Here is a 17,896-nt window from a genome sequence, read left to right on the forward strand (position 1 = left end):
GTTTAAGCAAAAATTGGTGGAGCCTGAAAGACAAGTCTGTGCTACAGCATGGAAGAAGGTGGTGGGGAGAGATTTGGGCTGTCGCTGCCATATAAAGGGGCTGGCAGCACTTGCTGATGCACGTGGGGACCGGTCAGGTGCCTGCGCATCCTCCTCCACCGTGACCAAGCGGCTGCCGGACACGGGACACAGCAGTGGGGATTTCCCAGTGTCTAGGAGGAAAAGCATCACCTCAAGGGGTGAAGAACAATATTAATAGGGAACGTTGCCTCCTTCCTTCTTTGTCAATGAAACAGCTTGTTTCGGGGATTTTGTTTTTGAGCAGAACAAATGGTAACTAACTGGTAAATGTTAGTTTGCATGTGCGTATATCGCTGGATTGTTCCAGCTCCTGTAATGTGATATCATACATCAGAGTCAAGAGGGATTAACAGCTCTGTCAAATGTCATCAGTGAAAACTGTATATGTACAGTCAGCTCCTGTGGAAACACTTCTGAGCAGGCTAAGTTTCATTCAAATAGTTTTCAAAAACATCTCCAATTGTCATAAATAGGAGAGTCCCTGGAGAAGCAGATGTTAGTTCTACCAAATGCAGTAGAACATCTTAAGAAAAAAAAATCATAAATATGAGCAAACTTTACTGATAGAGTATTTGCTAGAGAAAGACCAAAAAATTTACTGTGGATGTCATTTGGTGTTTAAAAATACTATCATCGTGTGTGTCATTAAAAAAAAAGAGTATTCTCTTAAATGTCTGTTATTTAGTTTTGAAATGAAAAATATCAAATAGTTAAACTTTATTATGTGTAAAATTATTTTTAGATCATGATGTAAATGTTATATACAGGAAAGCAAACTTGAAAAGCAAGGAAAAGCAGCTTGCTGCAGAAAGAGTCAAACCACCAAAGCCAAACAGATGTTTTTAAGCTAATCTGACTGTCGCAAGGATCACATGCCATCATCTATAACCGAGCCCTCGAGGAAGGAGGCCAAGATTACCGTGGGGTTATAAGCCCTGGTTCGGCTGTTGAGAACCACGTGGAAACCCTTGAAATGCAGTGTGTAAAATGCAAAGGGGCCTTTTGGTAGATGCAGTTTCCATCCAACGAGAAGTCCTGGTTTAAACTGCTCAAGAGCAAGAGCTGCTGAAAGGCCCAAGCGCTGGGGTTGCTGCAGCACGGTGTGCCACCCAGCCTCCTGCCCAGCCCACCAGCCTTCGGCTTTTCCTCTCCATGTTACACAGAAGCAGGACACAAAATAGAAAGTATTTGGGTGCAATCATGGAAGAGCCCTGCCGTTTTTTGCAGTGCTGGCGCTCGCTCTGCAGCTGGCTGGGGAGGGCACCGCGGCGTTCCCCTGGGAGAGGACTGCGGTGCTGCCGTGCCCCCGACCATGGGAAACTCCGCCATGTTTCTAGGCAAACGTCAACGCCTCCCGCAGCTTTCCAGACGAGGTTTTCAACCACACCACACCCAATATATAACAGGACATAACTTCCTGAAAAGGGAAAGGGTTTTCTTTAAAATAATGTCCATGCCTCTTAGTGTCTCAAAGGAGCTGAACACTAAGCTTAATCCTAGTGAAAATTGTGTAATAGTAGTATATTTGCTTACTAAATTTCTTCCTTCAAAATAAACCAAGTTCTAGAGATACAGCATTAAAAAAGAAACATCCTGTGACCAGTTCTGTATTTTTCTGGACTGTTTTTTCTGCTGTCATTCTTGGAAGAGACTGGGATGGGCTACACTCATGTAGAAGTATGTGCATATTGAACTCTAAATGTTGGTCATAGTGTCATTAAATTAAAGGAACATCTCACCATGTAAACAGGTCTCGATTCCTTGCAGCAATGTCACTGTACAGGTAACTGGTCCATTGCAGGTCAGCTGAATCACTTTCTCTTTCTTTACGAGGTCTTGGAAGTTCACCTGTTGTTTTTGAAGACTCATAAGCTGTCATTCACATAACCATCACAAAAGACCACTACAGCTACTGCAACTTTTTGACAAGCTGGATCACCAAAGGCAACGTCGGCTAACCAGAAAGCAGAGATATTAATGGCATGTAAGCAGTATCAAAATGGCTGAGATTTTATGGCATGTAGGGAAGACATGAGTAAATCTTTAGCATTCTTTCATTTTGTTAAGAATTTTTTTCTTCAAAAATCTTAGGTGCCAAACTGAACATTTAATTACCATGTCTAAATGGTGACAACCTATACCAGTAAAATACATTGCTACATGAATGAGGGATGAACTATCACATGAAGCTACTTACCACGATTTAATGATCCTTCAGAAGAATATTGTTCAGAAATTACCTTGTTAGTTCCTTTGCAGGTAACCAGCAGCATTCACATGTCACATTGCAACAGGATGCCGAAGAGCCCATTGAGGGCTGACTGCAATGTGTCTTGTGCCTTGTAAAACTGACATTGCAAAGGAAAGTACAAAAGATGTGACTGATCTGATGGGTTGCTGAGAATGGCAATGAATCCTGCTATGGCTTGTGGTCTGTCTACTGTCCATGGATCCGTGCATCCACCCATCCTTCCACCCACCTGTCCTGCAAACTTTTGATGTATGTGCCCAGAAACTTCTGGTAAGACGGTAGTTTTCAGCTTCCAAAGCCAGGCGTTTTTTTTCCTTTTAACTGGAAAACTGTATGTTCTCTCCACTTCATGGTCTAAATCAAACTGCAGGATATTAATAAAAGAAGTAATGACTAACAGATTACATTTCTTTTGTATTAACCTTAAACTTGGTGAGATCTATCAGGACCTCAGACTCTTAGCTATAAAGAGAAAAAGTATTCCCTTACTAGGGGATAAACTTTTAATAACAGATCTATTGTTGTTCAGCGGTGTGAGAAATGCCCCAAACTGCAAGGAACTTGAACCACCTGGTCAGGCCCTAAGGTTGGCCTGCACTGGGCCAAAATATTAAGTATTGTCTATCAAAGTTGACATCTCTCTCTACCTGACAGGTCACAATTAATTAATCTGCAAGGCTTTTTCTAATATCCTGTACTCCACCGGAGTTTAAAAAGTCAATCTCTATGTTCTTATTAGATTCAAAGAGTTTAATTACTGTATAAGGAATTAAAATAGTATTGAAGTTTTAGCTTTCTGAAGATTAATTAATACAATACATAATTAAGTCTTAGGTGTATTTTTAAGGGATGACATTGCTTAGGTTACATGAATTCAGCCTTCAACAGTGACCTTGTGGCCCTATGGACAGAGGATGGCAAGCCTCCACAGGAGAAACCGGGGGAACAGTGGCTGGAGGACAGGAGTGACACTGCACAGAGGAGATACATCGGGCTCGCTTTCCAGTCATATTAAACTAAATTATGGGAAAATCTTTGTTTGGATTTTCTTTCATATATTGGGGCTTATTAGGTTAAAAACCATCAGAGGCAAGCCATGCAGTTTTGCTTGTGCTACTGAGCGCTTCAGAGTTTCACATGCCAGGTCCTGCCGTTACTGGTGGTGAGGAGGTTTGGTTTCCACTCATTGAGTCATCTGACTGTAAAATCCACACAGGAGTTGGGTACTGCAGGCTCTGCAATTCGAGTTGAGCTGTTTGAAGGACTAAGAGATCAAAATGCCCCATTTGCATGCTCATCTTCACACACCTGGGTCAGAGTCACGTGTGTGAATGCCCCTGTGATACCATTTGGGGAGGTGGGCATAAATATCTTTTCTTTAGGAGGCAGATATCCATGGTCAGAATAGTGCTAAAAAGAGTTTATTCAGCCAGGGAAGACAGGCTCTCTAAATCATCTTTGTTTCACAGCATCATGTATTATTTCAACTATTAATGAAAACGCATGGGTTAATGGTATTTAAAATGCATTTAGGATAAAGGCTGCATATGAAACAATGATGTCAAAAGGAAAAAAAATCAAAATCATCATAAAAGCCAGCTTTCTTGGAGAAATATTGCACTGGATTTATTTAAGAAAGAAAGACTCAATATGTTCTGTTTGGAGGATTTTAATGAATAAATGTTATTCCTATTTATTATTTACTACTTTCAAAATTTAATGAATAGTCCTGGTGATAATTTCTTTATTTCTGTATTTATAGAAATACAGAATTTCATACATACTGAACTGTGTTATTATCTACACATGTTCCGCCTTTCTGTAAATACAGAAATTTGGTGTTTGCCAGTAGAACTATTCATTACAATTTGAAAGTGGATAAATAATGAATAGTAATGCCATTTCTTCATTAAAATTCTACAAAAGGAAAATATATACTCGTTATTCCTTTCATGAATTCGGCCCATTGAAGGTTCATAAATAATTGTGCTTCACAATTGTGTCTAATTAGCAACGAACTTAATCCAGTGCATCCAAAAGCCTGAAGCAAAGGGAGGGATTTTTTTTGTTGTTTCATTTCTCACTCTCAGTGGCAACTGTCTGATTTTTGAATGCACCTTTGCTGATAAGACAAAACGATGCAGCTTCAAAGATCAATGTTACGTATACTTTTTTATTTTTTTGCCCAAAATTTGCTCTTTTAAGTACCAGGTTCATAAACACTGTCCCTGTCAAACTTAAGGTTAGCTCAACAGGAGATCAGCAATACAGTAGCTAATAAATGAATCTTAAAAACACTTCTCTATATCGAAGTTCTCATAGAGTGCTTTTGTTCCCTAACATGAGCTTCCCTGCAGAGCTGTGCTACTGTAGGAATGACTCGCTACGAAAGAGTTACTTCTGGAGCAAGCTCAAGCAGTGGCATCTGCTGTGGAAACACCCTTAAGGAAGGGTTGTGCAAAAGACACAAGGTTGGGTCTCCCCTGCCAGGGGGGACTGGTAGAGTTTGAGCACTTAGGCAGAGTCACAGCTTGCTCTTTCCCTGCACTGGCTTCAAAGTCAATATACAAAATAAACTGATCATATTGTTAGCGAGTATTTCCCAACAATGCACCCTGAAGAACCGTTAGAGAATGATTTATATTTAGCCTTCCCTCTTTTCTGTATAATCTATTTTACTACAGACTAGCTGGTGTAAAAATGGAGCTAGACGTACCCATATTCTTCAGCTTTCAGGATCTCTAATTTCTGTGATGCTTATCACAAGCCTATATAGCTGCTCCCATCGAGATTTCTCGGCAGGCTTGATAAAAATCCTAAATGTATTCGTTGTTTTCGTCTCCCCCAACTAGTCAGTCATCAGTAATGCTGTTGGCTTTGTTCTTTGTACATTTTCAAAGGAGCTTAAGCTCATACTCTAACTGATTTGATGTTATCTGATTCTTAAACCATCACCAGCTATGAAACATCTAAGTCTGTTATGAATAGTCGTTTAAACAACCAGTACTTCTTTATGAGACACCAGCAGGTTATTTGATTATATTACAATCACATGCCTTGCAGTTGAACTTTGCTGTTGCCAATGAAAAGTAGAGGAGAGGGAGAAGGAAAAGGAAATGGATCTTTGCTTTTCTTAGTGTCCTTTGTAACTCATACGACTCATACAGTGAGGACACCAGACGATGTCTTTATTGAATTTATGCCATCAAACTGTTTAACACAAAACATGATATATTTTTAACTGACTTTGTCTTAGAAAACAAAGACAGACTCCAACAGGTTTCTTAAGTGAAGGCTTCTAATATCACAGCTTCAATAAAATAAACATCTCTTTTGTTTTTCCTCCCTATCCTTTATAAAGACCAAAGGAAGGTCTAAAGACAGACTCCCTGATGGAACAAATTTAACTAAAATAACACTGTAGCCTGCTTTTAGAATTATCTCAGCTCCTTCCAAATATAGAAAATAGAAAAATAAATGCTGTTTTGTCATCATACTTCACCCCTGAGAAATTCATATCCTCCAGCAAACAAAACTATGAATTAAAATGATCTTTCAATACAACTGCTGGAGAAAGTTACCTAGGGAAGAGTCAGGGATTAAATATATAGACTGGTTTCCATTCCTAGTTCTGGCACAGACATCCAGAATGACACTGAGCAAGTCAGGGATTTTTTAGGTACCTGCTCTCCCATAACAGAATCCATAGCCATGAGTTAAATCCTGATGGCTTATAAAATGCATCCAGAGAGTTAGGCACAGAGAATAATAAGTGAAAAGCTGCCTAATATAACATAAATCTAAAAAATGTAGTCACCCTTGGGCATAATAAAATGGGCATAATAGTATTCTCTTACCTCACAGAGTGCTATCAGCATACATTTACAAATGCATAGGTTCATAAAGACTACAGAAACAGTTTTGGAGACCCTCCTATCACATCATCCTGAACAGACCCTGACATTGCCTGTCCCTGGCATGAGTTGTGCGTGGGGGCATAGGCCAGGGAAAGTGCTGGTAATTTATTGTTCTTGCAACTTACTGTTTGAACAGGTTTTTACTTGGTACTATTCATCCATCTGTAAGAACGCAGGAATGATATCTTATGAACTAGCAGGGATGAGAAGCTTAGCGCTTCCCCATGCTTTTCCCATGTTTCTCACACTGCCATTTTTTCTAAGTCTGGGAATTATGTGGAGGACCTCAGAAACCAGAATTCAGCAATACCGATTCGGTGTTTTCTTTCTGTCAGGTCTCTGAGCACAAAAACGTTGTCTAACTGCTTGGCGATGTCTAAATTCTCAGAGCAAGAGCGCATATGTCTTCACTTACATGTCCTTTGCGTCCACAGGCATATATAGCAAAGCGGTAAAAGATCTGCAGGAGTGATTTCCCATCTGAACACGCTGTGACCTGGATGCACATGTGGGTATATTGGTACAATTTTTGCAACCTAGGTGCAGAGGTTTGAAAATATGCCCCCAGTGACCAGTCATTAGTGAAACTGAAATGAGGACAGCTTCATGTAAGAGGCTTTCTGAATGCCTTGAAATATACTCAGCATATTTTAAATGGCTTTAATTCTACAGTACTTTTAATATAACCCTTTAAACATGAGGGAACACAAAGGGAAGGTTAATTGGAATGGCTAATTAAACATAGTGAAGTTAAAGAACTGGAACACTGGGATTTTGTTTTGATATTTAGCAACATCTCATAACCCTAAGGACATTGATTTAGCCTAAGGTCTGGTATCTTTATAAATTGCAACATAGCCTGGAGACCCAAAGGAGAGACAAAAGGGTTGAGTGCTTGTAACAACAGATTCCCAAAGGAGCCCTAACAACAATTGTAACCAACATGATTATTTGCATTAGTTAAAAAATAAATCCATCTCTCAGGTTTTAGTCATTTTGTACTGATCAACTAGGATATGGAAACAGTGAGAGAAAATCTGCAACAAAAGCATACCCGATCTCAGGATCCAGAGGACAGAAATTCATATCTCACGACTATCCCTTGTGGATCTGCAGCCACAAACTACATTTTGCCCTGGATAATCCCAGAGCAATTCAAAACATTCCCCAAATGTGTCAATAAATAATGAAAAAATAGCGCTTTTCTAGAGTTCTCCACCAGTCTTACAGAATAACTTTCAGAGTTTGGGAGGTGTAGTTGTACCTGTTTTATAGCTAGGAAAATGAACAACATCATACCCAAGTCGTAGCTGGCAGAGAGAAATACAAAAGAGGTGACTTGATGACCAGACCTGTTCCTCCCTGCTGAAGGATGTCTGCGCCTTGTGCTCTGCCGTGTTGATATGCCAGAGACAAATCCAGTACAGCAGAAACTGCCAAATAGCATTGAAATTAGAAGTAGTAGAGCCACACCAGTAAGATCCTAAACCTTACAGTTCTTCTGGTTTTGGGACCAGAGTCTCTTCTGCACACTGCATGGTGCAGGAATGCATGACAGAAACCTGCCTGGTTGCTATGTCTCATATTATTAAACTAGAAGCACAAACAAAAGCTGTTGAACCTCTGTTGGCTTTGTTCAGTGGGCTCCATTTCGATGAGAGCTGACCTTACTACACAAAATAAAACCTTGCTTTAATAAAGGTATCCAGATGGCCTTCCTAGACACAGCTATAGACTGCTGAATACTAAGAAAGAATCAAAGGAGTTGTTCGTTTTTTTGTTTTTGTTTTTTTCTTTTTACTTAGGGTTGTCTTCCCACAAACACGCACGTATCACAGGAACGTGAAGAGCTGAATGTTTTCTTTAAGCATTTTCTTTTCTTAGCTCACTGAGAAGTTCCCACAACAGAGCACAGTTTGCTAAGAGTTGTTTACCTTTCCCATTTCTGATATCACTGCGGCTGCTACAGTCTCGTAACTGTGCATGGATTACAAGGTCTGCTGAAAAACACGATTTCTCAGCCTTAGCAATGGTACCTAGGGAACTAAGAGACCTTTTAAGGATTAAAGTGAGATCCTAGCCATACTTACATTACCTGTGTACCCAGCGTGAGGAAGAGTTAGTATCTGTGTTACTACTATTCACTTGGCTGATGTAAAAGTGTATAATCTTTTTAGGAACGCTGACTTCTATTAATTTAAGGATACAATGATCAGATTACTAGAATATTAATGGCATAGATGCATAGAAGATTAATGAACTATATGAGTGTGGTTTTTTAGTTTAGTAGCTGGACTGACAGAAAGCAAGCAGAAATACCAAGTGCACATATAAAACCCAAGCAATTACCTGCCACGTGCTGTGTCCAAGCCCCACGAACATGATGTGTATATTTTGCCCAGACTCAGAAAGGATGTATAGGTTAGAGCTAATTGTCTGGACAGGACAAAAAGATCCGAAGAACTGAGGCCCTTTCTAAACTAGCAAGACAAATGGTGGGGATGGGCATATTTAAGAGACTTTTATGATGATAAGCAACCTTAAAACCAACATTGTTCTGCCAAGTTCCTGTTACAATTGTCCATTTCTATAAACAGCAGCTCTGTGATGCCATTACACCACACCAGGGACAGTGCACGTGACCAGCGAGTAGACCCAGTGATTCCACCTTGCACATCAACGTTGCCGAGTTCATCTTATACCTGATCTGCACACCTCTCCTGCTTGCTTCTCACTCTGCGTGGGTTTGAGGTGTTCCTAGAATAGCTCAAGGGAGAATAACACTTGCAATCTGTTACAGGCTGCTGTCTTTCCAAAGGGCCTTCAGCCTCAGGCAGAAGCAGAGCAAAGAGCAGGCGGGTAAATGCAATCTCCAAATTGTAGGTTAAGTACTTGCCTCAGATATCTTTAAATCTTGGGGAGTGCAAGTGTCACATGCGTTGCTGCATACTTCATTTTATTCTGCAAATGCTAGCGCTAAAACCCTTTCGGCCGACCTTTCGGCCAGCGCACACCTTTCCCACTCCTGCACGAGTCCCACACATGGCACTACTGCTCGTGAAAGAACAGCACCAAGGCAAAAACCAGCAGAGCATGGCCCAACCTTCTCACACATCTAATCCACCGCTGCGTAATCAGATCCTGCTGGAAGTCCCCTGGGGTCTGTCCAGAGCTTCACCAAAGTCAATGAAGCCTTGCATTTAAAGTAGAGAAGTAAGTCCACATGTTTTTTTGTGAACTTGGAGAATATTTGGATCTGGGTCATATCTGTGAGGCCTGGCACCATCTCTCCGAAGATTTGCTGACAATCTACCTGCATTTAGATACACAATTCTGATTTCATGAATACAGAGGCAACATTAAATTATTGTGTGAAGCTGCAATCCAGCTCTGAAACAATTTGCAACAAAAGGTATTCAGGCACCAGATAAATCTACAAATTCACTGCTTTCATTAATACTTACAGAACATTCGAGAGTAGAAGAGGCCTTTATGCACTATATGAAATATTTAACTGGAAACATATTGCCAATAATCAAATATTATGCTCGGAGAAACCTAAATGCAGTCTTAAAATTGGGAACTTACTGCTGAGATAGCAAATAGCTTGTTCTTTTTTTCTAAAGGTCTTGCAAAGTTTCGTCATTGCTTTGCAAATATATCTGTGAGAAATGTGAATCCTCCCCGTAAAATCCAGCAGGAAAGGACCACTTCCCAGCTGTCTTTGTTACCCATTTAGAAAAATAGAAGATGGTTTCACAATGATTGCTTTCACTTTAATTTTTTTTCCCCTCTAATTTCAGCAGGAGGCGATTCTGCTCCTAAAAGGGTGGTGTAAGTCCAGAACTACTCTGCTGACTTCACAGAGGCGTAAATGAGAACAGAACAGAGACAATTGCTTTTAAATGGATTAATCAGAGCAAGTTAAATAAAAAGCAGAAAATTCTGTCCCCATTTTGTATTCAGGTCAGAATTTGGGGATTTGTTCTCCTCATTTGCCAATGTTTCAGAACTAGGAAATAATATCTGAGAATTCTTTTTTCTTTCTTGACAAAGAGCGCTAGTCAAAAATTGGGAACCAGATGGCTGCTTATATATTTCTTTTTTTTATTTACTGCAATACTAAAGCCACCATAAAAAAGCAAAGTTGAACAGACAGAGCTAATAATATAATCATTCAAAACACCTGCAAACAGTGCAGATGGGCAATTTCTGTCTGCAAAATCATCAGTGAAAGACCGCCTTCCCATATGGGCAAATCTAGCTGCCTTAGAGCTTCCTAAGCTCTGTCCCTTACCTTAAGAAAACCTGCATTGAGCATATGCAGTCTTTTTATAGCAGAGCAGAAGTGCCTGTATCTGCTTGTTTATTTTAGTTAAATATAACTTACAGCACTTAGAGCCCTCTATCAGTGTCTTTGACTTGCCCATTGTATGTCCCAACAGGGCAGAAATCCTGAAGTAGTAAAGCAAACAGCTTTTATTCAGGCAGAATATTTACAATTGTTAATGTATATTAATGAACCCCAAGCACACAAGTTTTATCCCTTTATGTAAGCAGTTACAGGACCAAGGTTGCTGTTGCTGGGGTGTGTGAGCACATGTGTCTGTCTTACGTGTGCATGTGTTTAATATTGGGTTATGAAATTATTTCCCCCCCCTTATTAAAAAATAAATCCTCCTTCTGGCATCCTTTTGGCATGTCGTCTCCAATGCTAATATGCGTCAAGAGATGGGAAAGAATGAGACCCAGGGTGTTCTGGAGCTAATGCTGGTGCTGCCATTGATCCCCAACCAGGACGGGCTGATTACGCGCTGCAAGATCTTTTTTACTCCCCAGCTTCTCGTCACTTGAAGTGTCAAACCCGCTTCAAGCCCTGGCCGGTGGGAGCTCCCCAGCCGAGCTTCCCAATCAGACGGGAACCCGAACCTCTTTGGAATTCAGCGTGATCTGCAAACAGCCTTGTGACCCCAGACTCCTCATTTCATCCCTGGCACTCCCATTTAGGTGAGATGTTCAGCTCTGATATTAGTATTATTTTTGAGTCAGCATCATTAAGAAACGTCCCCACCTAAACTTCAGTGTTTTACGTGAAAGTCTTATCCATAAATTTGATTCTCCTCCAGGATACATGATGTTGAAAAAAAAAAGGTGTAATCAAACACTGTGAAAATGAAAGTAGCAAGGATGTTCCAAGCCAAGCAAATAATCTGCAATACTCCTTTATTCAATGAATTCACTCTCTGTTGTGTCTTTGCTCTCTACAACATATAAAGAAACCACAGACCTAACACTTTTTTTTTTTTTAAATACTAGCTGTGGACAAAAATAGAAGGCTTAACTACATTTTTACACTGCTGTTCTTGTTAGGTGTGGGCACCCACACCAACTGCTAAATAAAAAATGTTTCTTGTTCCAGAATATATGTTTACTTTGAAATTCCCTGTTGTTCCTTACAAATATTATTTTTAATGTATTTATTCCGCCCAGAGTGATCTCAAAAGAAAGTCCAGCGGAAACACAAATGGTCAGGAAATCATAACATGATTTTTTGGGTTTTTTTACCTCTTAAAAACCCACCTTAAAATGACTGCATTAGTGAGTGTCCGCAGCCAGGACATTGCGGCGGGGGGTGTGTGTGTGAATGCAGATCCCACCGAGGCAGTGACCTTCTCCAGGCGTTTTCTGCATTCAGGGTCCACGCACGAGGTCTCTCTGGAAGGAGCTCATTGCTGTGACAGGACCTTAAATTTCATTTTCTTCAAATATGTGCACAACTTTGAAATTTACTTTGTATAAATACTTCCTGGCAGTGAAATGCAACTTCTCAAATAGCCAGTGAAAGAACACAAAAGGAGCAGAAACCAGGCCACAAGGAATGCAAACATTCACAGAAAATATTGTACATTACGTGCCTAGTTCTGGTGAACATCATCATTAGGCCATTTCACTGGGATGCACAGTGTTAGCAGCTCACGTCGTTGTTTTAACATAACTATTAAAAAGATAATATGTCATAGGAAAGGAAAAAAGGGGGAATCCAGGTAAAGAAAGACCTAGTATCTGGGTTATATATCAATATAATTCTGCAGAAAAGCCAAGTCTGCTCTTCTAGCAAGATCTTGGGAGACTACAGCTTTTACAATGCCAGCTCATGTAGGAGGAAAAAGAAAGATATAAAGCCTTTGCCAGGGCTTCCTATAGCGCAGTAGCTCCGTTATTTTTATTAAGTATCTTCCTTTCAAAGTTTCCTGGATTTCCTAAATGTAACAATAATTTTAATAATTACAAAACCAAGAATACTACTTCTATGACCGTGTTCCCTGTTTTCCTCCAAGCTAAAGCTCTGCTTTCATGTAATACATAAAAGAGCAATATTGCTCTGATGAACTAAGACACATGAAATATCTAATTAACATTAAAATATTGTCTCTTGTCATTAGCTTCATTTGCACTTTAAGTGTCAGTTCTTGAGAGAGAGGTTCAGAAGCAATGACCTGGCCCTTGAATAAAAAAAAAAAAACATTGAAGGCGGAAAAGAGAAAAAATTACACTGTAACATACCATGTTACATACAAACAGAGCTGCTTTCCTTGGTACCCAGGCTCAATGCAGGATTCTCAATGAATGAGAGAAACTCTTTTCTCTCTTCTTCTTCTTTTTGTTTCCCAACTATTCGACCTCTGCTGAACCACTACAGAGCAATGACTTTTGGCCATGAGAGGGGCAGGGGGTGAAGGGGTGATACCCGTCTCGTCCCTTTCCCTGTGCACCCACTGCACGGCATCAGGCATTGCAGCCTAGCCAGCCCTGCCAGGGTTTTCTTTTCTGGCTGAGAGCTGGCCCTGAGACCTGCACTCGCCCATCCGAAAGCGCCCTGGCCAGGCCACCGGCTGGGTGGTACCTTTCGGGGTGAGACGTCCCAGGAAGCTGCCCTCAGGTTCTGAAAACTAAACCCTCCCGTTGGCAAATAAGCCAGCTTGTTGAGTCTAATTGATTTATTAAAACAGACAACCTTTTGCGATCATCCTGATGGGAGCAGGAAGGCAAAGGAAGATCATTATTTTCATTTTAAACTGACCAGTTTGTTAATCAGGTTTTGATTATTTATGTTGCTGGGAGGTTTGTGCCAAATGAGAACTGCATTTATTTATTTATTTGCTTGTTTGTTTGTTTGTTTTGTACCTGGCACTGAAGTATGCCAGATCCCTTCACAGCATTTCTTCATCACAACATCAGGGCACAAGCCTCACAAAACAGCATGGAAGTGGACGTGGACACTTTCCAGCCTAACAGCTCGAGGTCAGGTGGAGCTGCACGTTCAGAGCTGGATTTTTCAGCTCTCCAGGACTGTGGGAAGTTTTTCTCATTAGAGGGGAGAGCTTAGCTGAGATACTCCGAGCAGACACTCGCCTCCAGCCGCCAGCAATTAACGTGTACTCAGACAGGGCTGTTTATTTCTGGACCGTGTCTGGTAACAACTTTTTAAATTAAAATCTCAGGGGTCTCAAGCAAGCAGAGAATTTTTACTGTGAAAAGAAGGGTGAATATTATTTATACAACATAACTCCAATCTCATAAACAAAATAAACTTTCCTCCCATCATCCCCTTCTTAGAAAGACCCACTAATTCATTTGGAGTGTGATTACCTTTCTCTTTGTGCTCAGGTTGGTTTATGCAATCTATTAATAGCTCTTCAAATTACTCCTATTTTTGGTCTTCCCTATTCTCGGGAAGGCAGGAGTTTCGAGAAGAAATGCTGCCCTGTCCCCATTTCCTTGGCCGGGGGAGTTCCCATCCGCTGCTCGTCCCTGAGGCCAGGGCGAGCTGCCTTTTGGGGCGCACAGCCCCCCATGCGTCAGCCAAGGACTGCCATGGCCACTGACTGCTGCCACCATTTTCTTCCCAAAGCTGGAGGAGATCAGCTGTCTCTGATGCTGCAAGGGGCAAAGGAGAGCAGGAGAAAATCCGCACATCATCGGCAATGCCGTTCCTACCGTTATTTGTAATTTCTGTGCACGCTCTGTTTTGCCTAGACATCAGGATTAAATGCCAAAACATGTAAAACTAATTGTATCAACGTAATTCCCTTAGTCAGCATACCTCTTGGTTGCATTGCTGTTATTCCTTGCCATTTGTAGGTCAGGATCTAATGGATGAGCTTTACAGGCCTGCATATTTCTTTTTGGAGTTCATTAAAGCCTGAAGCAATTGCACCTTAACATTTCCATGCAATTGCAAATTTGACCTCTGGCAACAGGCCTTGCGAATCGATTCATTTCCAAACCGGTTATGATTTGTCGTCACTGAAAAGTTTTGGTGGGGGGAGTGCCCACCTCCGAGCCACGCACAAACCAGCCAGCCTCAAGAGACAACTCCAAAGCAGGGCTCTGCCTGAGTCGCAAGGACAAACAGAAACCAGGAGACAGTTTTGACACTTATTAAAAACAGTTAATTATTTAAGAGTCATCAAGTTTTTCACATGCCAAAAATTGATGGCAAAACAACCAAACGCATCCTATGTTTGGTTAACACCTAAAATTTGACTTTGACCCTCTGGTACTGAAGCAAAGAAATTCACAGTTAAAGTTACATGTCTAGGCAATACTCTGTACTTAACTCACACTGTTTTTACAAAGGGTCTGTGCACAATTTTAAGTGCCATATGTCCAGGGTAAGGAATAAAACCAACAAAACTATAAATATCTACTACTTTTTTTTTAATACAGGAATTTAAATCTTGTAGAACATAATATAGAGTAATGACTCTATCTGATTATTGGTTTTCATTTTCCCTGGTAGTTCAGTTAATGCTCTTTTAAACTATTATAACATGAGTTAAAGGTTGTTGAGTTTTGTGTCTTTTTTTTTAATCTGTTGAAATGTTTTAAGTTTGTGGAACACAGACTCCTAAATCAATGCTGATGGCACATCTAAGGTACGAGTTGCATATTTAAGGGATTTCTTTGGTTACAAATAATTAAAATTAGGTATTTTTACACTTTTAAAACTGAAAAGTCCACTTCTCTTGAAGTCCTGATTGCAAGTGTTTGTAAGTGAAAACAGGTAAACTGAACAGGAAATTGTATTTATTTTTGGGTATAGCATATCTGAAAATCTGCCTCGACCGCAGAGCAGAAGCAGACTAAGAACAACTACAAGAGCAGGTCATGAGTTTGGAAAGACTCTTGATCTTAAAAATCTATTTTATTACTGCTCCAAATTTGTGAAGATTCAGCTTTCAGCTGCAGGGATTTGTTACATTTTTGTCTGATGGACTAAAGGTGCTTTTAATACAAGATTACATTCCCTGCGTAGGTGCTTACAGAAGGTGGTCATCTCAGGTAACTTCAGCTAGCACAGGACTAGAAAGGCTTTCCAAAATACAGACGTAATCTGATTAAGATTTTATTATTTAAAATGAATGCTTTAGCGCCATCCAGAAAGCAGCCAGCTGCACATGCATCATTCACTTTTCTGCCAAAGTCCTCCGAGAAGTACTTTACTCCTCACTGTTCAAAATAATCAATGGCAGTATATCACTGCCTTCCTCCACACGTATTACTCAGTGCCCTACCTTCAGTTTCTCAGGTCTCAAAGTATAATCCCACAAACGGCTTCCAAAAATTTGAGATGCGGTGAGCAAGAGCAGATAAAAAATTAATAAATTCATATACCTATTTCGAAAACATTTGCTATGTCTGCATTTTGCTGACCAAACAAGCTCCCCAAGTGAAGTTTTTGCCCTTTTTGTGTTTGGTCCAGGAGAATAAATCAAGTTTCACATGACTGAGTAAAATAGTTCATCAAGAGAAACTTCCTTTAATATGTGGCCATGACAGCATTACAATTTAGTTGAAAAAGATAAAGGCGAGCCTTGGTCCATATCTGTGAAACCACAGAGAGATCTGTCCTCCCTGATCCATGAGAAAATTATCAACGCTGTGGCTTTTGTTAAGTCTTTCATGCAAGATGTCATTTTTCAGGAATGTACAGTAGTTATCTTGTAGCGAATGCAAACAAAGTTATGAAGTCTACAAATTAAAGTAAAGATGAATATCCTGTTCTCTTGCTAATGTAATCTACAACATTCTATACTTCCATATCAAAATTTCATCTATTTTAATATAAAATAATTATACCAGATAGGATTTCCATCTCAGACCGTGACGAATGTCTTATTGCTACACAATGTGGCACCTCCGGTGGTCCTCATCACTGTTCAATGAGTAAAAGGAAATGAACCTTGCTAGCTGTTTGGACCTGGGAGGTTCAGAGGCCGTCCTTCTAGTGGCTTTTAAATGAATGCAAGGCAGCTCTTAGGTGTAAAAATGTTGCATAGATGAGGTTTCTGACTTGATTTTACAGCACTGAGAACTCTCAACAGTTCCAGCCTGGCTTGCTTTTAATTCTTCTGCTGCCCCCATGTGCACTGGTTTTTCTGATTGTCCTGAATGGGGAGCTAGCGAGGAGAGACCCGTAAATGCACTCCTCATTCAGAGGAGCAAAGAAAAACTCCTCTGCAGACTGCACTGTCAGCTGGGCCTCTCTTGTCTAAAAGCTTCTGAGTTTGCAATGAATCATTGGCATGAAACGAAGGCAAGACTCCTCAACGTAGTTAAAACTGTAGCCGTACTAGCACAAAAGAAGTGTTGCCCTTTCTGTGCACATGTGCTGCTGCTGCTTCTGGGAGCTCCTGGCTGCAGATCAGTGGAGATATGGGTGCATCCACAGAGCGTGATGCAGTGCCACGAAATCCTGGCACTGGTCTCCCTGAAGCCCTGGAAGCAGCACAGCAATCTCAACAGGGCAATCCACTTTGGCTAGTTTCCTGGATGCTGCACTGATGCTGCAGATACTGCTATGCCTTACTTGAAGAGCCTGTTTGTTCAGAGCTATCTTGGGATCTTCGCATGATGCTGTCAGGGGCTTGTACCAGGTGTATTTTGCACAAACAAAACCACCGTATTTTGCAAACTCTCATATTTGGACCTTTTACGGCAAGAAAACTCAATTATGTGATAATGCTAGTGATGTAAGAAGGAAACCAGCATCCCAATTCCTGCGGTCCTTTTTGTACCCTTTTTGACTTAATGTGTATCCTTTGGTCAGTGGCTTAACTTCAGTGCCTCCCTTGTTTATCATTTTGTATTGGGTTTGTGTGGCAAGGTTTTGGTAGCAGGGGGGGCTACAGGGGTGGATTCTGTGAGAAGCTGCTAGAAGCTTCCCCTATGTGTGACAGAGCCAATGCCAGCCGGCTCCAAGACGGACCCGCTGCTGGCCAAGGCCGAGCCCATCAGCGACGGTGGTAGCGCCTCTGTGAAGGCGCTATAAACATATTTAAGAAGAGGGGAAAAAAACTAAACCAGCAACTGCAGCCAGAGAGAGGAGTGAGAATATGTGAGAGGAACAACTCTGCAGACACCAAGGTCAGTGAAGAAGGAGGGGGAGGAGGTGCTCCAGGCGCCAGAGCAGAGATTCCCCTGCAGCCTGTGGGGAAGACCATGGTGAGGCAGGCTCCCCCCCTGCAGCCCATGGAGGTCCACAGTGGAGCAGATATCCACCTGCAGCCCATGGAGGACCCCACACCGGAGCAGGTGGAGGCCCAAAGGAGGCTGTGACCCCATGGGAAGCCCATGCTGGAGC

The sequence above is a fragment of the Gymnogyps californianus genome, chromosome 12, assembly GCF_018139145.2.
Source record: "Gymnogyps californianus isolate 813 chromosome 12, ASM1813914v2, whole genome shotgun sequence".
NCBI lineage: Eukaryota > Metazoa > Chordata > Aves > Accipitriformes > Cathartidae > Gymnogyps > Gymnogyps californianus.